Genomic DNA, 22092 nt, shown 5'->3' with positions numbered 1-22092 from the left:
GGAGCCGTTACACATATAAGTAAGAAAAAGCTAGATATCAAAAGCCATGAAGCCAGAAAAGTACATTGTTGTAAGAAGAAAGACAATTCTGACACCTGCTACATGCAGGAACTTGAAGAATGTATAGATGAAATCAGCCAGTTACAAAAAGATATGCATGGTACAATTCCACTCACATGGGGTACTCAGAATGGTTAGAAACCATGGAGACACAGAATAGGAAAAACAGCAGACAGCAGCTGGTGGCACAGGAAAATGGGGAGAAGTATTTAATTGGCACAGGATGTCTGCTCACAAGGTGGATGAGTTCTAAAGATAGATGGTGCTGATGGTTGCAGAGCATTGTGAATAAATTTAATATCACTGAACTTTACCAAGACAATTAATAAGGATGGGTTATGAGACCCAGCAGTTAGGGTGCTGGTTAAGGCATCTACATTCCATATCAGAGTCTTTGGGGTCAATACCAAGCTCTGACTCCTGATGCCAGCTTCTTGCTAATGCAAATCCTGAGAGGAAGATGTCATGGCTCAAGTCATTGTGGGTCTCTGCCACTCAAATGATTTTCAATCTAATTTATCTAATCCATCCATCAAATGTGACAGTGAAAAAAACTGACATTTCAAATATGTAGGTTCTCAAAACCCTTCCCACATATAGGAAAACTAGGGCTCCAGGAACCATAGAGGGTTTCTGGGCAGGAAGTGAACCCTGGAAAAATAGACAACTACTTGGCAATTACAGTGCACAGCAGGTCCAGGAATACACCCCAGGAACTGGAGTTACAGGGCTCCAGACAGAAACAAAACACAACTGCCCTTCACCTGATAGGATCATCAGCCCGAATAACCATTCAGATGGGATTCCCTTTAGAAGTGACCTTCAACTTTGGCTGCACTTCCCAGGCCCCTACGCAAAAACCAAGGTAAGCCAGAACAGTGTGAATGAGGAGAGGAGAAAAGCAGATGAAAAGCAAAGGTTACAGGACTCAGTATTGACCAACATGGCCAATCATTTGGCAGGGAACATTCTCAAAAGCTAGATTTCAGGATCTAGTCCATAGTGCTTTGGATTTTGAATCATAACCTGCCTACTTGTTCCTCTTGAGTTTCTCTATTAAATGCAATCCCGTATGCAGCTTGTAGATATCTTCACGACATAGACCAGGCTAAAGAAATGAGTCTTCCACCTGAACAGCCTCTTGCATGCTAACATACTCCAGCTATTCTTAAATCTCAACTGCAAGCAAATTTTCACTCCTGCTAAAGCCTCTTAATTTTTTTTCTTTTTGCATGAATCATTATTGCACACTGGTTATTATGTTTTCAACTTGTCAGAAAAAGTGTTGCTTTTTTTTTTATGATGATGTTTACATAGTTGACCAGGGTGAGAAGGGTCGAGGATTAGGGGAAAGTTGGTGAAATTATTGTTTCCAAATCTTCCCCCTCTTCCTCCTGTATCTTGGAGAAGGGGAGAAGCCAAAACTAGCTTCCCTACCACCCCAGTACCCAGAGATGGAGAGCAGCCACCCAATGCCATCCCAGGGTCTCCAACGTGGACCTGCTCTGAGAGTTCTGCTTGAGTGGTTTTGACAGTTCCGAAATGCTATTGAACTCACTGATCCAAAGATTAGAAGATCCTTCCAAGTTCCATCTGCTGACAGAGCCCACCCCAAGTCTCCATTTGCCCAGATATTTGCTGTCAGTGCTTGGCTAGGGCAGTTAAGCAATTTGTTCTGTCCTCCATCCTCTGCTATGGTACCTCTGCTATGGATGTTCTGCAGGCCACAATGGACAGCAACATCCTCCATGTGCATCTGGGCATGCTTTCCACTGCTCCATCTTAGCCACTAAGGAAGTTTAATTCTAACACATGCACTCCACGGTCAATCCACAGATCCTGTGATTCTCCCCGTGGTTGGAGTTCTAAGTCCAACAGTTCAGTTGAGGGGATCCCCAAGGAAAACTCATCTGCAATCCCAGACTCTTGTGTGTGTTTGCTAGTACAGGTCTGGCTAAATATGCCATCCATGTCAGCCTACACACACTCTGGCAGCTGCAATTGCTAGATCAGTTCTATCTCCAATCCTGCATGTTACATAAACCAATAGATGCTGTGGATGAGCCCAATCCTGCCTGCCACACACTAGGCCCTCACGTTCAACAGCAGGAACTGCAGCCTAGTTCCCTAATTTTCACACTAGGCTCACCCTCAACCTGGCTCTCCCCCAACCCAGCTCACCTGCAAGCCAACAGGTGTTACAGCTCTGCCTGATCTGGTCTGCCCCAGTTCCAATACACATGCTCACCAATGGGAGCAGTGGCCAAGCAGGAGGGTCCCCAACAGCCCCACTACTGGGCTTGCAATCCCCTGACCCCTCTACCCTGAGTCTCATGTGTGCTGGTGGGTACTGCGGCCCAGTTTGCCAAGGTCGGCCTCACTTCAGCATTAGCTGGTGGGGTGCTGTAACCTGGCCCAGCCTGGTCTGCCCCGAGTTCCAGCTCATGCTGGTGGGTGCAGGCATCCAGTCCAGCCAGGCCCAAGTCCCAGCCCTAATGTGGACTGGATGGTATTGCAGCCTGGCCTGGCCTGTCCTGTACCCTGTCCTGATTCTCAGATATGCCAACGGGTGTTATGAACTGGCCCAGCCTAGCCTGCTCCCAGACCTGACCCACCATGTATGCTGGCGAGCACAGTAACCTGGCCTGGTCTGGGCTGTCACCAGCCTTGGTTCTCGTGTTCACTTGCAGGGACTGCATCCTGATAAAGTTTCTCTATCAGGCCTTCTCCCAGTGGCAGATCGCATACACACAGGTGGGTCTCTGGCCTAGACTCAGTCCACCTCTTGTCCTGGCAGGAACAGTGGCCTTGCCCAACGGGTCCACACCTGTTCCAGTTCCTACAACACAGTCACACCTGGTTCATGCCCTTACACAGCTCTCACTTGGTTCAGCTGGTGTCAAGACCTAGCCCAGCCCTTCCTACGCCCACCCTGGCTCTAACAAGCACCAGTGTCTAGCCCAGTTTGGCAAGCTCCAGAGCTCATCCACGCCCATGCCAAGGGATACTGCAGTTATGTCCAGCCCAGACTGTTGCCCCTATTCTGGTTCTTGCACTCACAGTGGGAACCACAACCCAGGGAGGGGCACCACCTTAGCTCCTCAACCAAGCCTGTTCCCAGCCTCAGATCTTGCATGTGCCAGCAGCTGTCCTGACCCAGCTCAGCACAGCCCATCTCCCCATCGTGGTCCTTGCCATCGGATGCTGCAGTCTGGCCCCCAATCCAACTCTTTGGTGTTCTAGCCCTGCCACAGACTGTTCCCAGCTCTGGCTCATGCAAACCAGTAATTGTGATAGCCTAGCCCAGCCTGACACGCACTCCAGCCTGGCTCCTGCACATGCCACAGAGTTAACGTTAGTCTGGCCCTGCCTGGCTTGTCTCTTTCCAGAACTAGCCCACACACTTGCCAACAAGTAGAGCTACCTTGCCCAGCCTGACCAACACCCAGGTCTGACTCACATGTTCACCAGTGGGAGTTACGGCCCACTGGGGGAGTTTTCCAAGTTCCCTCACCAGTCCCACTCCTGAACCCAGATCTTACATATGCTGATGGGTAGTATGCCCTTACCCGGCATAGTCTGTCCCCTCCATCCCAACCTTTGTATGAGCTGGTGGATGTTACAGCCCAACAACAACCAGGTTTCAACATGGAGAGTTCCATGGTTATACCTAACTCAGCCTGTCACCACCCCCAGCTCTTAAGCAAACCAGCACAATTTGCTGTTCCACAGTGATGGGCCCACATATCCCCCACAGAATCTGTCCCTGGACCTGTTTCTCTTGAGTGCTGGTTAGTGTCATGGCCCAGCCTAACATTACCCATCCTTCCCCTGTTCAGATTCTCACTGGCCTGTGCTGGGATATAGCTTTAGTATGCATCTATGAGTGGTAGTTGGCTGTGATCCATACTAACCAACCCAGCTGAGATCTCCTATGTGGACTGTTGCATCTGTTTGACCCACAGAATTCCAGTGGCTTCCACCCTCCAAATAGTTCACTCTTAGTCCCCTCACTTACCTGCAAGTACAGTGGCTTGTCGATGGGAGTCCCTCAGAAGTCATTCCTCACCTGCAACATACTCCCTCAGCAGTCTTCCCTCCCACACATCTCCTTACCCCCTTCCCTGATCAATCCATGGATCCCGAACATGGGGAAATTTCCAGGCTCACTCCACCTGCCTGGACACAAAGCCCCACATCTTCCCATGCTCCTGCCAGCAGCATCCCCCAGGCTCCCCACAAGCCTGCACCCCCAGCCCCTCATGACCGCAGGGCTGAGCTCAGGTCGGGCCTGGCAGGGTCAGGCAGGGCCAGGTGTGTTGTGCTCTTAATCTTAGAACAGGTTCACATGAGAAAACTGGCATGAAATTTAATAATCAGAGTCCAGAGCAGAAATTTTCTCTACTTTGATGGTCATAAATGCATGACATTTATTTACAAAAATGGAAAGGTTAAGCCAGCTTGAAAGTAAGCAAGAAGAACTGTAAAAAGAAATATTAAAAGCTGTGGCAGGAAAATGGATTCCAGATCAGCTGAGATGGAAAACGCTAACATGCAAGATGAGGACTTAACAACTGAAACAAACAATAAGTAAAGGAAATGAGGAAATGAATAAAAATGCAGAGGGCCTTCACAAAACAAAGGAAAAGAACCAGAAGCTTTGCAGTGGAACCCAGCACAACAGTGGCAGACAAAAAGGGGAAGATTCAGAGACACATGTAACTACAAGCTTGGTGACCTTATGAAGACATCATGAAGGGGAAAGGGATAAATCCCTGAGCCTATGAAACTATATCATGAAAAATAAAAAATATATATTTTAAATAATAAAAAGAAGTCATCAGAATTATCTGGAAAATCTTGTGTGACCTCATATACTGGTGCTCAAATCTGTCATTTTTCCATTGGAAGAAGTAAAAACAGGAATGAAGGGCAGTAGGAGTTTAAAAAAAAACAACAACCAAGGAACATTCTGTATTAAGTAACGGGGAATGTGATTGAAATCCATAACTTCTTATAACACATCTTTGCATTAAGTGGCAGGTTTGGACACAACAGTGAAGAAGTATATAGGTTTGGGTCCTGGCTTCACTTTCCAATCCAGCTTGCTAATGTGAGGCCTGGGAGGCAGCAGTGATGGCTCAAACACATGCTTCCCCACCGTCCAGGAAACACTCACACTGATCCTGGGCTCCTGGCTTTGGCTTAGCCCAGCACTGGTGCGACAGGCACTTGAGGAGTGAGTAAGAGGGTGGAAGATCTCTGTCTGTACCTCTATGCCTCTCAGGTAAATTTTGTAAAGATTTATTTATTTTTATTGGTAGGCAGATTTACAGGGAGAAGGAGATACAGCCACTGGGACATAAACCAGTGCCGATAGACAGATAGATAGATAGATAGATAGATAGATAGATAGATAGATAGATAGATAGATAGAGATAGATAGATAAATTGGGCCGGGGCAGTGGAATATAAGACTAATCCTCTGCCTACTGCACCATACAGCATGCCATACAGACTCCAGTTTGTGTCCCAGCTGGTCCTCTGCCAATTCAGCTCCCTGCATGGGGCCTGGAAAAGCAGTGGAAGATAGCCCAAGTTCTCGGGCCCCTGCACCCACATGGGAGACATGGGGGAAAAAGCTCCCAATTCCTGGCTTTGAATTGGCTCAGCTCTGGACATTGCAGCCATTTGGGGAGTGAGCCAGCAAAAGGAAGATCTCTCTGTCTCTGTCTCCTCAAAAACTCGGCAGAATACTGGCATTAGAAGTAAGCTGGAACCAGGCACTGCAATTTGGGAAGTGAATGACCTTAACTGGTACATGAAATATTGGCCTCTTAAATTTTTTATGAATTATGATTTCAAGAAGAGGCAGGCTCACACGGTTTGCTTCAAAATGACTGTCACACAGGAGCCTACACCATTTGCATGCTCCTAATGTATATTTTCACTTCAGTTCCATTACAATTCCTGTGTCCGTGCTCTAATTTCCTGTAAGTTATTCTTATGTCTTACAAACAACAGGTAACTGTGACACTGACGATGGGCATGATCCTTGCATGACTTATCAGTGCTGGTCATTCTCCAAGCACTCTTCTCCCCACAAGAAACCACTTCAGTTTGGTTCCTGAACATCAGGAGGCTGACCTCACTGGCTGGCGTGCTCTTCACAGGAGACAGGGAAGAGGGGATAAAAATGAATCTGATCTTTTCCTCTGGTTCCCTTCAGCTGGGGATTTCAATGGCAGCACTGCATACCCCTAGGGTAATCAGGTGCCCCATCCTCAGGCCACGGCACCTGCCTCCCTCCTCACCCTTCATCAGGCTCCCCTCTGCCTGCTGCCTTAGACTCAGCCATGCCTCTCTAGGTAAGGGCTTGATTTAACCTTTATGTGAAATACCTGCTGTGCATTGCTTCCTGCCTGGATAAAGCCATACACTTAACACTAGACTCAGATTAAAAACTGTTGTTATTGGATGCAGCCAGTGATAGCCAGCACCCCTTGACAGCGGGCAAATGGAATGTGGCTGTGTCCCCCCACCCTCTATTCAAGGCTTGGGTGAGTATGTGAAGATGTTTAATGCTCTTCATATTTCTAAATATGTACTCTCAAAAGAGTTCCTGAAGGTGGGGCCTAACAGCAATGGAATGTTAATTCCATCCTTAAGGAGAAGCCACTCTTCCCCACCACCTAGGTGTTCCCTCCTGCCCACCTCTGACTCTCACCTCTCTGCTGAGAGGGGGCGGTGTAGCATTGCTGTGTAACAACTCCCCTCACTAGCCCTCTTGAAGGTTCATGATAAGGAGGGGCTTGCTCTCTGTCATGTGCTCCCTCGTTGCTCTGGCACCAGACTCTTGGCCTGTCCCAGGACAGGAATCTTCATGGGATAGCTCCTATGTGTATCTGTATTCCTCACACTGTTTTACTGCTTAGGTGGGACAATGAAGATAGCAATGTTAAGATGCTTTGTATTTCTGATTTGTGTGCTGTGAGGAGTTCCAGGAGAGGTGAGGGGCCTAGCAGTAGTGGAATGTGGGCAGAGAAGCCAGGGAAAAGTGAATGTCTGCAGCTTTGTGAAGTATGTCCAGGTTATTCAATGCATGGGTTTTAGGATAACTTATATTGTTGGGGAAGCTGGGACATAGGTCTTCAGCTTAATGGATGGACTTGAAAGTAATGATCATTTATTCCTCTTGGGTTTGCAATTGATTGAATTATGATTGGTTGGATTGCCATAAGGACTTGTGATTTGCTATTTCTAGTGGGCTCTGTTATTACCAGACTTGGTTAATAAAGACTCCTTAATAAACCTTAGACATGCCTGGCATGATCTCGCTCGCACCCCACAACAGTGTAAAATGAATACATTTTTCTAATGAGCAGTTACAAGATTTGTCCTAGTTTTGCCTGAGGAATTTGTTGATTCTCTGTTTTGTTTTAGTTCTTTTTTGAGACAAAACAAATTTATTAGTCCTGGAGAATTTTAAGTGTTTAAGAATCAAAGCATCCCTGAATCAAAATAACATATATCACAGAGCCAATGCAATGACTCAACTAGTAATTCTTCCACCTTTGAGCGTTGGTATCCCACATGGGCACTGGTTTGTGTCCTGGCTGCTCCACTTTCAATTCAGCTCCCTGTTTACAGCTTGGGAAGGTAGCAGAGGATGGCCCAAGATCTTGGATCCCTACACCTGCATGGGAGACCTGGAAGAAGCTCCTGGCTCCTAGCTTTGGATTGGCTAAGCTTCACACCGGCTACTGTGGCCAACTGGGGAGTGAACCAGTGGACGAAAGCTACTCTCTCTTCCCTTCTCTCTATAAATCTATCTTTTAAATAAAAATAAAATTAAAAAAAATACATATACATTTGTGACTAAGTGAGTAGTTTGCATAGAGTTGGATCTGGAGGTCACATGCCCTGGAAATGGGGTTTCATGAAAGAATTTATACAGTAGGAAGATGATACCTTCTCTAGTGGGTTTTTGATGAAACATCCAATGATGCTGCCAATTAGAATGTGCTCAGCATTAACGGTATGGCAGAAGAGGACTGGGCCAGAATCCAAAACATCCAGGTGCAAATCCTGGGTCTGCTACTTATTAGATAGGGGGCCCAGGGTAAGCCACATCAACTTGCCAATGATCTGTTCCCTTATCTCCAGGGTGCAGGCCACAGCCCGGGGGAGCAGCCCACTCACTGCCTAATCACAAGGCACACTCAGTCACTTTGAAGATGGCAAACTCCGCGTGCTCACTGATACCTGTTAACGCCCAGTCTTGCGGACCATGAGAAATGAAAGAGCGTACACTTGTAAAGATCTGACCACACTGTTACAAAGCTCAATGGGTTTTACTTCCAAAGTTTCTAATCAACCAATCAATAACACACTTAAAAACACGTGGCACATCTTCCAACACAGTGCATTAAGGAAACCTCAATAAGTTTTGAAGAATTAAGTGTACTCTAGCCACAATGTTATAAGATTACAAATAAGATCATAAATAAATGATGGCAGGATAGCTAAAAAATAAATGAAACAAAAACTCTCACGCTAGGATATCTGTCCTCCTAAGACCATCACCCAGATTGCTGTAGATTGATGGGAAAAGTCTCACAGTCCGTGGAGGCAATTCTCTCACCTGCCCCTCCACGTCGTCCACACTGCACTTGCCCTGGTTAGTTTACTCTGTGGCTACAGTGTTGCTCTGCAAGCTTCTCAGCTCTCCTCAAGCTGCATACTCTTTCCCATGAATTCAGAAGGTGTCCCCTTACTTCTTCACAAAATGAAAACAGAGGAATGAAATTACAACTCCCACATGAAATCCCACATCTGAACCCTCCCTTCCTCCTCTTCCTCTCTGCTCTTGTAGCAACTGCTAGTTTTCACCCTGTCACACACACACACACACACACACCCTCTCAGGAATCACTCCTTTTGTAGTCTTCATCAACATTTTTAATAAATATCTTCCTATTCATTTCTACAGACTTAAAGTATAAGATCTTACAAGCAAGTCATACAGTCATAACCCATCAAGTAGAGATACATGTAAAACAATGAAATTAAAATTTTTCAGTTTGGAAAAGCATGTAAGGAAGGTAAAAGAACCAATAATGGATAAGAGGGAAATTAATCAAGTATTATAAACAAGAACTTGTTTCCTCAATAAACAAGCAGCATTAGAAAAATTAGTAAGAAAAACAAATGCAACTAGCTTACACTTTGAAACAACTCTTAATTTCATTCATAGTAAAAGAGACATGACTTCAAATTACAGTGAAACACTGCCACAACAAATACCTAGAAGTTTGCGAGGACAGAGTATTGTCAAAGAGGCAGGACAAGAGGCAAGCTCATCAACTAGTGAGTATCAATTGTTGAGATTCTTTTGACTCAATCTGGCATTGTCCATTAGACTATAAATATAACCTGAACAGTTCCTATTGGAAAACCCTCTTGAGTCCATTAAAAAGACACATTGGAATATTCCTGAATTATACCAAAAAATAAGATGGAGGGTGCTCTACTAGATAGAGTGCTTTTTTTTCTACGTGTAGAATAATGTATAGCCCACCTAATAAGAAATAGGATCTGTGGGAATTCACATACTTAAGTGAGTTTATAAAGGTTTGGGAATATTTCAGGGGCTGTTGCTGTGGCACAACGAGTTAAGCTGTTACCTGCAGTAGGAGCATCCCCATATAAGCACTGGTTTGAGTTCTAGCTGCTTCATTATTGATCTAACTCCTTGCTAATACACCTAGAAAAGCAGTAGATGGCCCAGGTCTGTGACATTTGTGTGGGAAATCTGAACAGAATTCCTGTGTTCTGGATTCAGTTTCATAGCCATTTGGGAGTGACCCAGTGGATGGAAGATTCATTTTTACTCTTTCAAATAAACTAAACTTTTTAAAAATGTCCCTTTCATAAGGAGCTAATGCAGTAGTACACCAAGCTAATCTTCTGCCTGAAATGCCAGTATCCCATATGGCTGCAGGTTCGAGTCCTTGCTGCTCAATTTCCCCTCCAGCTTCCTGCTTACGGCCTGGGAAAGCAGTGGAAGATGGCCAGGTCCTTAGGACCCAGCACCTATGTGGGAGACCCAAAAGAAGCTCCTGGCTCCTGACTCCCGGCTTTGGATCAGCTCAGCTCTGGCCGTTGCAGGCATCTGGGGAAGTGAACCAGTGAATGGAAGATCTCTGTCTCTCTTCTTCTATCTCTGTAAAACTGTCTTTCAAATAAAAATAAGTAAATCTTTCAAAAAAAATGGCACCTCAGAGAAGAATAGATAGTGCTTGCATTTGAGGACCCCTAAACCATAGCACAACAAACAAACAATAAATAAAATTTCAGCTGATGACAGACTTTAACAACCTTATGTAACATGGAGCATTGGCAAAGGAGTGGCATTGGAAGGATGGAAAGGCAGAGCCCGGAGTGGCTGGGAGAAAGGAGCTCTGATGAGGACTACCAGTGAGGATAGAGGTCCTAGGAACAAGGGATGCTCAGGAGAACGTGGGCAGACAACAAGAGAATGAAGTAGACACCTGATATTGGAAGGTCACGTACATCTACTCCTATTGCCTGCCTCTACCCTGCAGACAGGTAGTGTACCCTGCGGAAGCCTCTCAGACCAGCATACGACTGAGGAATTCCATGCCAACAGGGTACCTTTCTGATCCACTGTGTGTAGCCAACAGACCACAAAGAACACAGACCTCAATTCCAAACACTGTCACATTTTAAATTTCCTGTTAAAGTTCAAACTCTAGACCAGCATTGTGCCATAGCATATAAAGCTGCTGCCTGTGGTGCCAGGATTCCATGTGGGGATCAGTTCCTGTCCCAGTTGTTCCACTTCTGATCCAGCTCTCTGTAAATGACCTGCAAAAAGCAGCAGAAGATTGTCCCAAGTGTTCCAGCCCCTGCCACCCAGCATGAAGCTATGGCTTGTTCGGGCCCTGTTTTGGCCATGGTAGCCATCTACAGAATAAACCAGGGGATGGAAGATCTCTCTGTCTCTCCCTCATCCCCCATACCCACCAGTGTCTCTCTCTCACTAACTCTGACTTTCAAAACAAATAAATAAGATCTTTAAAAAATTTAGAGGGCCCGGCACGGTGGCGCAAGTGGTTAAAGGTCCTCGCCTTGCACGCCCGGGATCCCATATGGGCGCCGGTTCTAATCCCGGCAGCCCCGCTTCCCTTCCAGCTCCCTGCCTGTGGCCTGGGAAAGCAGTCGAGGACAGCCCAAGGCTTTGGGACCCTGCACCCGCGTGGGAGACCCAGAAGAGGCTCCTGGCTTCGGATTGGCATAGTATCGGCCCGTTGCGCTCACTTGGGGAGTGAATCATCGGACGGAAGATCTTCCTCTCTGTCTCTCCTCTCTGTATATCCGCCTTTCCAATGAAAAAATAATAAAAATAAATCTTTAAAAAAAAATTTTAGAAAGGATCGCCTCATGGCAGACATATAGACTTAATCACTTAGCACTCATAAAACAACACACCAGTAAATAATGAATGGTAGTAGTATACACACCAAAATATGCCACTTCAGCAAGGAAAAGGGGGTTTTATCCCTAATAAATTGTGTGTGTGTTTGTGATTATATAGAGTAACCAGTACACATTAGTGAACAAATAGTTCCTGCTTTCATGGAGCTTACAGGAGGTTAGTGATGGTAGAATAAATATATAAATACATAGTAAACATACACACATGCATTAAATGAATTCATTCATTAAATTACAAATTAGACAATTGTGTGAGGTGAACATGAGAACCACTGTACTACAGAAATCCTCCAGATTAAAGCATTGTAAGGGCCACAGTCCATGAAAGTACAAGGCAGCAAATCATTTGGCAAACATCTGAATATAAGAGCACTGATCTAAACTTCCTCCAATGAGGGCCTCATGTCTGAGCAACAAGCAGGTATAAGCAAAAGAGTTACACAGCAAAATAGGAAGTAAGAGAAAAGTGAGGAAGCCAAACTTGCTTTATAACCGATTCCCACAGTTACCAACCCAGCCTGTGTAAGCAAGAGCTCAGTCCCACAAGACTGCAATAATCTAGTTATGAGAGTTGCACCCTAAGATGCAACATTGAAACACTGAGGAATTAAGCTTCAATAAAAGTTTGGTGGACAAAACCCATCTCCAAATATAGCAGTGGGACAAGAATTGGGCATAATGATTAAGACATTGTTTGGGATGCCCACACACCATATTGGATTGCCTGAGTTTGAGTCCTGTCTCAAGTTCCCCCCACCCCCGCTTTGTTTTTTTAATTTTTACTGCAAAGTCAGATATTCAGAGAGGAGGAGACAGAGAGGAAGATCTTCTGCCCGATGGTTCACTCCTCAAGAGACTGCAACAGCCGAGCAACCAAGAGCCAGGAACTTCCTCCAGGTCTCCCACAAGGGTGCAGGCTCCCAAGGCTTTGGGGGTCCTCGACTGCCTTCCCAGGCCACAAGCAGGGAGGTGGATGGGAAGTGGAGCTGCCAGGATTAGAACTGGCACCTATATGGGATCCTGGCATGGTAAAGGCTCAAGGTGAAGATTTAAACTGCTAAGCCATCGCGCCAGGCCCCGTCTCCAATTCCAATTCCAACTTCCTTGGAGGTGATACTCAACTCCTTGGGTCAATGTCATCATATGGGAACCCAAAATTGACTTCTTGCTCCTGACTTAGGGAAGTGGATCAGTAGATGTTTCCCTCTCTCTTTCTCTGCCTTTCATATAAAAAAAATTCAAAATTTGTTTTTGGGCCTGGCGCGGTAGCCTAGTGGCTAAAGTTTTCACCTTGGGCCTGGCGCAATAGCGTAGTGGGTAAAGTCCTCACCTTGCACGCACCAGGATCCCATACGGTCACCAGTTCTAATCCCAGCAGCTCCACTTCCCATCTAGCTCTCTGCTTGTGGCCTAAGAAAGCAGTCGAGGACGGCCCAAAGCTTTGGGACCCTGCACCTGTGTGGGAGACCCAGAAGAGCTCCTGGCTCCTGGCTTCAGATTGGTTCAGCTCCAGCTGTTGCGCTCACTTGGGGAGTGAACCATCGGATGGAAGATCTTCCTCTCTGTCTCTCCTCCTCCCTATATATCCACCTTTCTGATAAAAGTAAATAAGTCTTAAAAATAAATAAATAAATGAAGTTCTCACCTTGCATGCCTCATGGATTAAAGTTCTAATCCCAACTGCTCCATTTCCCATACAGCTATTGGTTTGCGTCCTGGGAAGGCAGCAGAGGATGGTCTATAGCCTTGGGATCCTGCACCTGTGTGGCAGGCCTGGAAGAGCTCCTGGCTCCTGGCTACAGATTGGCTCAGCCCCAGCTGTTGCAGCTACTTTGGGAGTGAATCATCAGATAGAAGATCTTTCCTCTCTGTCTCTCATCTCTGTAAATCTGACTTGCCAATAAAAATAAATAAATCTTTAAAAATTGGTTTTTAAAAATAGCATTTAGGTTTTAAATATTACACATATAAAACCCATTTGCCATATAAAGAATGTTACAACATGGTTTTTCTAAAAGTAGATAACTAATAATTATTGCATTCTAATTTTATAAGACAAAATCAAATGCAAAATGTGGATCCCAGTTCTTTCCTAGTCTCTCTCTCTCCCTCTCACATCATACACACTCACTTTTTTGGGTATCAGATACAATACAGAATATTTGAATAATTTGAATTTCAGATTAGCATTAAATAATGTCTTTTAGTATGTGTTGGTCCCAAATATTGCATGACACAATACAATTTTTTTTAATTTTGCTATTTATTTGAAAATCACATTTATCTGAGCATCCTAAATTATATTTCCTAGTTCTAGCAATCATAATGTAAGACATTTTTAAATTATTAACATTTTAAAGATTTATTTTATTTATTTGAAAGGAAGTGTTACAGAGAGAAAGAGAAAGAGACAGAAAGAGATCTTCGCCTGTTGGCTAACTGTCTAAGTGGCTGATCAGCTGAGACTGCGCCAGCCTGAAACCAGAATCCAGGGACTTTACCTGGATGTCCCATGTGGGTACCAGGGTTCCAAGAACTTGGGCCATCTTCTGCTGTTTTCCCAGGTGTATTATTATTGTGCTGGATCAGAGGTGGAGCAGCTGGAATGCAGACTGAAACTTCAACATGCAATACTTGTGTTACAGACAGAATCTTAAGCTGCAGCACTACAACACTGGCCCCTATTTATTTCCTTACTTGAGAAGCAGGGAGACAGAGAGAGCCTTCATCCCCAGAGCTGTGCCTGGCCAGTAAGAAATCAAGAGCTGGGAACTCAACAGAGGCTCCCCATGTAGATGGCAGGAAGCTGGTTCTGGAAGGCAGTCATACAACCCAGGCGCTCTAATATGTGATGCAAGGGGCCAACACTGTGGGACATGGTGTTAAGCCACTGTTTGTGCTGGCATCCTACATGGGCACCAGTTCAAGTCCAGGTTGTTCCATTTCTCATGCAGTTCCCAGCTATAATGTGCCAGGGAAAGTAGAAGATGGCCCAAGACATTGCTCCCTACAACCACGATGTAGAAGACTCCAGTGAAGCTCCAGGTTCCTAGTTTTGGCTCGCCTAAGCCCTGCCATTGTGGCCATTTGAGGAAAGAACCAGGTATAAAAGATCTTGAGATATTTCTCTTTCCCTCTCTCTCCCTCCCTGTAACTCTGATTTCCAAGTAAAGAAATTCTTTCTTGGTGGAGGATTTCCTTCTCATTATTATTATTATTTTCTTATGGTGTTTACATAGTTGATCGGTGTAGGCAGGATGGAGGGTTAGGGGAAAGTGGGTGTTTCTAGTAAAGAATCTTAGAAAAAAAAGTATGAGATACAGGCATCTTCACTGAGGTCATAATCACTAGGCCAAAAGTCCACTTCCCCCAACCCCCGCCTAGTTTTAATAATATGAATAAATGAGCACTAATTGTCTTGAATGTGATGATTTATAGAGTTACAGATGATGGATTTAGAGGTTAGGGGTTAAAATGTTGCAACTGATCTAGAAATAATCCAAGAAAAAATACATTTGGGAGACAGAAAAAATGTGGCCAATGTTAACCATTATTTTTTCAAATTAAAACATTTAAAAATCAGGAAAAAATGTGAAGATCATAATATTAACATTATAATATTAAAATTACATTACTATTAGCTAAATCTAAAATTATTCAGAAGTGTCTGTATAGTTGCATTATAGACATTTGCTTTCAAAATGATCAAAACTATTCCTTTCTTTTCATTGAGCTAGAACTAGAACATTTGTTATCCATCATTCTAAATATTTTGACTGAGTGATTTTAACTTTATCCTTTCTTCTCTATGATATTAATATTCCAGCATTCTAAAATGACCCATGGTGGTTCTCACCAAATTCATAAATTAACATAGCCTGTCCTCTGCCTTTCAGGATTACTATACACCTGCTTCTCTGGCACAATTTCCATTAGGACAATTAGATAATAAAGATGATGCTGTTAAAATAAAGAGTGTTATTTTCAATTTGTTTAAAATGCAGGAATACTACTTTTCCTGTTTCTCCCCACTCCCCCCACCACTGCATTATTATCTCCCAAAACGATCACAGACAATGATTCCAGCTGGAATGCTGAGCATAATTACATCTTTTAAAAACTGGCATTATATCATTCTCAACATGGACCACTTTTTGATAAAAGTAGATCACTTCAAGTTCCAAGGAGATTTTTAAAATTAAAAAAACTGAACTATATGTTAGCACTCATAAATGTTCTCTAAGTGAAAATGGTTTTAATGTCTTGTGCTGATTTGCAGAGGAACCCTTATCACCCAAAGTACATCAATTCACTCAGTTTACTTGCATAATTAAGCCCATTTAAGTATCTAAATAACCAGGAGAGGTGGCAGAGGAGGGGCTTAAAATTCTAGCACAGTTAACAGAAGAAACAGCTCAATCTAATTACAATAGAATTTGAAGATAAAGACTTGTTAATGCCTCATACATTCAGGCAACCAACATCTATAAAAGCTTCTCTGAGTCCTGGTAGAGGGATGACAGGAGTTGCTTCTTCAGCGAAATCCTATATTCACCCCTGATTTTCTGATTCTGGCCTAGATGAAGTGACTACACAGGCATGGCCAACCACAGAGCACCACGATTTCTGAGAAATGTCCAATGCACAAGTGTAATTCTCAAATGGATGTGGAATTCATCAAAAGAAAGTGGTTCCCGCCCTGTGAACTATCCTGAGGTTCCATCTTTGAGAAATTTAACTGGCCTTCCAGACAATGTAATCGATTAGTTCATCTCAGAAATGGTCAGAGATGCGTGGCTCTGGGAACTTTCTGAGATCCTGCCCTCTCACACTGACATACGGATGGGTCCACAGCTACAACTGCCTTCAGAGTCAGCACAGCCTTATCTTGTACATCTTCAGTGACAGGTGTGTTAGTCATTCATTTTTCACTCATTCAATGCAGATTAAGGGTTGTATGGGTGCAGAAGACCAAGAAACCAAAGACAGTTTTTACCCAGGAAGCCAGCATGAATAGTGGGAAGGAAAAGGGGCCTGCTTCAGCAACGACCTAAAGGCAACAGAAGGTCCCAGTCCAGTGATCTTCAAGCAGCTCATCACAGCTGATGCTTCTAATAACCACAGAGAGCAATAACCCAGGAGGCTCTCAAGGACCTTGAAAAACATGCTACCCAACTTGTACTTTACCCAGAAGGCACTGAAGGCCTCGAGCAGGGAATGATGTGATCAGATGTATATACTAGAAATACTACTCTGGGGGTTGGTGCTGTGGCACAGTGAGTTAAACCACCATATGTGATGTATTTGAGTGCCAGTTCTAGTCCCAGCTGCAGCTGCTTCACTTCCAATTTAGCTCCATACTCAAGTGCCTGGGAAAGCAGTGGCCCAAGTGTCTGAGCTCCTGCCAACCACACAGAGACCTGAGTGGAGTTTCAGGGTGTGCCTTCAGCCTCACTCAGCCCCAGTCACTGCAGCAAATTAGGGAATATATCAGCAGATACATCTTTCTCTCTCTTGGTCTGTCCCCCCTCCCCCCACCCATGGCGAACACTGTTATTCAAATAAGAGGCTTTAAAATTTTTTTTTTATTTAAAAAAAATCATTCTTGGCCCAAGACGGACAATTGGTTGAATGGGAGGAAATCATAGGCATGGACACCCACCACAACCACCAGTATTTTTTCCTCTAAAAAGTCTACCTAGTGGTCAGGTAGAAGTGGGGTCAGGGGCCCAGCACAATGGCCCAGTAGCTAAATCTCTCCCGTGCACAAACCACAATCCCATATGGGTGCTGGTTTGTGTCCCAGTTGCTTCAGTTCCCATCCCAAAGTCTTGGGACTCTGCACCCATGTGGAAGACCCAGAACAAGCTCATAGCTCCTAGCTTCAAATTGGTTCAGCTGCAGACACTGCAGTCACTTGGGGAATGAACTAGTGAATGGAGATCTTTCTCCTCTGTATCTCCTTCTCTCTGTGGATCTGCCTTTCTAATGAAAGTAAATAAATCTTTAAAAAATATATCTTTAAAGAAAAAAAGAAAAGAAAAATAAATGGGGGTGGGAGAAACTCAAGGAGCTTTGTTGTGACGCAGTGAGGCAATGGTGACCTGCAGACATGAAGCTACACTCTCTACCTGTCCTTGGAGAAGCTCTAGATGGCCATGGCAGTGAGGCCTGAAATATGCATTCAGGGCCTGGTAACTGCTTGCTTCCACAGGAGCTGGCAACACAGGAAAAAATTATTCTGTGCTTTTTATAGTTCTCTTGGTTTGGAGTAAGGTATTTTCACTCAGTTAAAAAAAAAATCCATTTGGAATAAGGCAAAAATCAGTTTATGCAACTTAAGAAACCCATGGAAGGTAAATGTCTCATTTTTCTGAAAAGTTTGGTATGGTTCAAAAAGAACATTCCCTTACAAGGCCACCTTCCCAGGAATATGTCTAGAAGTGTAGCTGGGGCCTGGCTCATTGGCCTAACAGCTAAAATCCTTGTCTTGAACGCGCCAGGATCCCCTGCGGGTGCCGGTTCTAATCCCGGCAGCCCCATCCACCTCCCTGCCTGTGGCCTGGGAAAGCAGTCAAGGACAGCCCAAAGCTTTGGGATCCTGCACCCTAGTGGGAGACCTGGAGGAAGTTCCTGGCTCCTGGCTACTGGCTTTGGATCGGCGCAGCACTGGCCGTTACAGTCACTTGGGGAGAGAATCATCAGACAGAAGATCTTCCTCACTGTCTCTCCTCCTCTCTGTATATCTGACTTTCCAATAAAAATAAATAAATCTAAGAAAAAAGAAAGAAAGAAAGAAAGGAAGGAAGGAAGGAAGGAAGGAAGGAAGGAAGGAAGGCAGGAAGAGAGAGAAGGAAAGAAAGAAGAGAAAGAAAGAAAGAAAGAAAGAAAGAAAGAAAGAAAGAAAGAAAGAAAGAAAGAAAGAAAGAAAGAAAGAAAGAAAGAAAGAAAGAAAGAAAGAAAGAAAGAAAGAAAGAAAGAAAGAAAGAAAGAAAGAAAAGAAAGAAAAGAAAGTGTGTGCTTGGGAAGGCAGTGGGGAAAGAACACTGAATTGCAAGCTGAGGTTAATTTTGTAGAAAAATATCCGGAAAAACATGGAAATAAAGCAATTCAAAACAAGAGGAACTGACAGGTGACTTTCCAAGAAAGATGAAACACATTGGAACACAAATCAAGATCTATCATGTCAGGGGCGTTTCCCACCCAGTTCTGACCCAACCACAGCTGACCTTCATCACAGGCAGTCTTCCCACTCCCTTGTACCCAAAGCCTCAGCCTTGCTACCTACCTGCTGCCTGCCTTCCCATGGCTTCCCCCACATCAAACCGGTTGCCAGTGCATGCAAGACAACAGCACTTCAGAGCAAGTCCCATGAGGACCCTTCTGCTAAGACACTTCCCAGGGTGACTGCATCTCTGTAGCCTACAAAAAGAGTTTTCCTGTTTGTTCTCCCCTACGCGCTGAACTTCCCTCCACCAAACCCACATCCTGAAATGAGAACTGTCATTAGGGTTGATTCCATTTTCATACAAGCTTCTACCACTGAACATCTTGATAATTTAAGACTATTTTTGTCTCTCTTCAAATGTAATCCTGAATGCTCAATTTTATTTTTAAAAATAGCTTTTATTTCAATGATAGACTTCTGCCTAAATAGGAAGCTTACAGAATAATTCCAAGAAGTGTTTCATAAGTGAATTTTAATTAAATGTTAATCTTGAGTGCATTATTTACATTTTATAATATTCTCTACTTTTTATTTGATTAATAGTCTATTACTACAGGAAAAATATCAAAAATTATTGATATAGTGTGAACACTATTACATGACCAATTCAAAAACAGGACAAAATTAAAATGGCAAAGCCTTTTCCTATATGCCCAAAATAGAATTTTATTCTAATTATAAGACAAATGTAAGGGGTCAGAATTATGGTATGGAAAGTCGAGCTGCCACCTGTGATGTAATCATCCCATCAGGGAACTGCTTTCTTGACCATTTCTGCTCCACTTCCAATCCAGCTCCCTGCTAATGTACATGGAAGCACACTACAAGATAGTCCAAGTGCTTAGATCCTTGCACATATGTGGGAAATCAAAAAAAAGCTCATGGGTCCTGGCTTCCAATTGGTCAAAGTCTGGTCATTGTGGCCAAGAGCTCACTCGCCCTCTCTAGCTCTATCTATCTGTAACTCTACATTCCAAATAAATTTTTTAAAGAAAAAAAATTAACCTGAATACATTTTTAATTGTTTTTTAGAATTTGTAAGTATTTTAAGACCCAGCACAATAGCTCAGTGGCTAAATCCTCCCCTTGCTTGCCCAGGAACCCATATGGTTGCCTGTTCATGTCCCAGCTGCCCCACTTCCCATCCAGCTCCCTGCCTGTGGCCTGGGAAAGCAGTGGAGGATGGCCCAAAGCCTTGGCACATTGCGCCTGCATGGGAAACCCAGAAGAAGTTCCTGGCTTCTGGCTTTGGATCGGCTTAGTTCCTGCTATTGCAGCCACTTGGGGAGTGAACCAGCAGATGGAAGATCTTTCTATCTATCCTTCTCCCTGTGGATCTGCTTTTCCAATAAAAAACCTTTTAAAAAATGTAAAAGTTCTTTAAAAATTATAAATATTTTAAACATAATTACAGTCATATCAATTCTTTCCAGGAACAGTGATATAAATCTAAAGAAATGTATATTTGCATCAGATAACCATCATGAGTTTTATATTGCTATTAATTTTGATATATGCACCCACATTTAGAATCTTGTCCTTCAATAATAAATCACCAGGAGCTGGCATTGTAGCATAACGGGTTAAGCAGCCACCTGCAATGGTGGCATGCCATATCAGGGCCAGACCATGTCTTGTTTGCTCCATTTCCCATCCATCTCCATGCTAATGGTCTGGGAAGCAGCAAAATATGTCCCAAGTGCTTGCATCCCTGCACCTACATGAACACCCAGACAAAGCTCCTAAACCTTGGCTTTCATCCAACCTAGCCCTAACTGCTGCGGTCATCTGGAGAGTGAATCAGCAGACGGAAGAACCTCTCTCTGTCTCACCCTCTCTCTATATAACTATCTTTCAAACAAGTAACAAACTTAAAAAGAAAGAATAAATCACTAGTAATGTCATTTATATTTTTTATTTACTTATTCTCACTTAAAAGACAACGAGACAAAGATAAAGACATTCCATTTGCTAGTTCACTCCTGAAATGCCTACAGCAGTCAGAGATGAGCCACGCACAAGTCAGGTACCCAACACTCAGTACAGGTCTTCTGAACTCAATCCAGGTCAGCCCGTGCAAATGGCCGGGACCAACTACTGCTGCCATCTCCACCCCAACCCCCCTTTATTATGTGAAGGTTCTCTAATGCACCCACTTACATATTTTATACCCGTCCTGGTTTTTGTTTGTTTGTTTGTTTGTTTGTTTGTTTACTTAATTCACTGAGTAGCAAGCAACTGTGACTTTTTTTCCCCACTGAAGAAGAGATCATTAAAATTGGAAACCATTAACATTATTCACACTCATATCCTTAGCTCCCATCAAGGAGCATAACACTTAATGAGGACTAACTCCATTTTTGTTCAATTGGATTTATATATCACAATTCCATGTCCTCTGATAAATAAGAGATATACTCTCTAACTAGGTATAATGTACTTTTCCATAAAATAAAACTCATGTGTTTTTCCTAGCTAGGAAAAGTAGAACACAGTGCCCCCTCTGGAGATATATTAATTTTTCTTTAGAGACATGTGGACACATGGTTCAAATTATTTCCCAAATACATGAAATGAGCATGCTACCTAGAAAAAATATAATACATTATGAAACATAAAGCTAGGCTAATCCTGATATCTTTAAAATTTATATTGGAAGAGGAAGACACAGAGAGAGGGAGAAAGAGAGAGAAAGAGAGAGTGAGAGAGAGAAAAATCTTCCACCCACTGATTCATTTCTCCAGATGCCTGCAACTGCCAGGCTGGGCAAGGTCAAAGTACAATAGCTGAAACTCAGTCTGGGTCTCCAAATTGAATGTCAGGGTTCCAAGAACTTGAACCTGAATTTGAAATCAGAAGTGAAATTAGGATTCAAACTCAAGCTTGCTCATATCCCAAGCAGCATCTTAATCGCTGTATCAGAAGTCTTTGTTTTCCCACCCCATAAATAACTTCTTGCCAAGCAATTTCTCTGGCTGTCTACATCTTTCAGTAGCATTTTTCAATGTGAACTCAATCATCTATCAAGTTCCCATGTATGCTCTGGACTTGGTATTTTGTTCCACTTGTCTGTTTGCCTACATAATCGTGGGCCTGGTGGGAGGCCTCTTTGGTATCACAGGGTGGTTTCCACAATAGACTTGGTCATAAAAGATGAATTGGGTATTGTTCCTCCCCTTTCTGCTTCCTGGCTCACCAGGTGCTCCTTCCCCTGTCTGCAATTTCCCCATCTCCCAGATCCCACGGTATGGATGCTTCTTCACAGTCTACATAATACCACTATC

At 43.7% G+C, this 22092-nt stretch overlaps 1 protein-coding gene across 3 annotated transcripts in view; it reads right to left on the bottom strand.

Annotated features, from left to right (window-relative positions):
- The window catches only part of AFG1L (AFG1 like ATPase), a 194666-nt gene that overhangs the window by 130970 nt on the left and 41604 nt on the right, over positions 1–22092 (bottom strand). The window lies entirely within an intron of this gene.

Source organism: Ochotona curzoniae, unplaced genomic scaffold, assembly GCF_017591425.1.
Source record: "Ochotona curzoniae isolate NIBS_2020 unplaced genomic scaffold, NIBS_Ocur_1.0 contig_3819, whole genome shotgun sequence".
In the NCBI taxonomy this organism is placed as follows: Eukaryota; Metazoa; Chordata; class Mammalia; order Lagomorpha; family Ochotonidae; genus Ochotona; species Ochotona curzoniae.
This window is presented reverse-complemented; position numbering and strand designations above follow the sequence as displayed.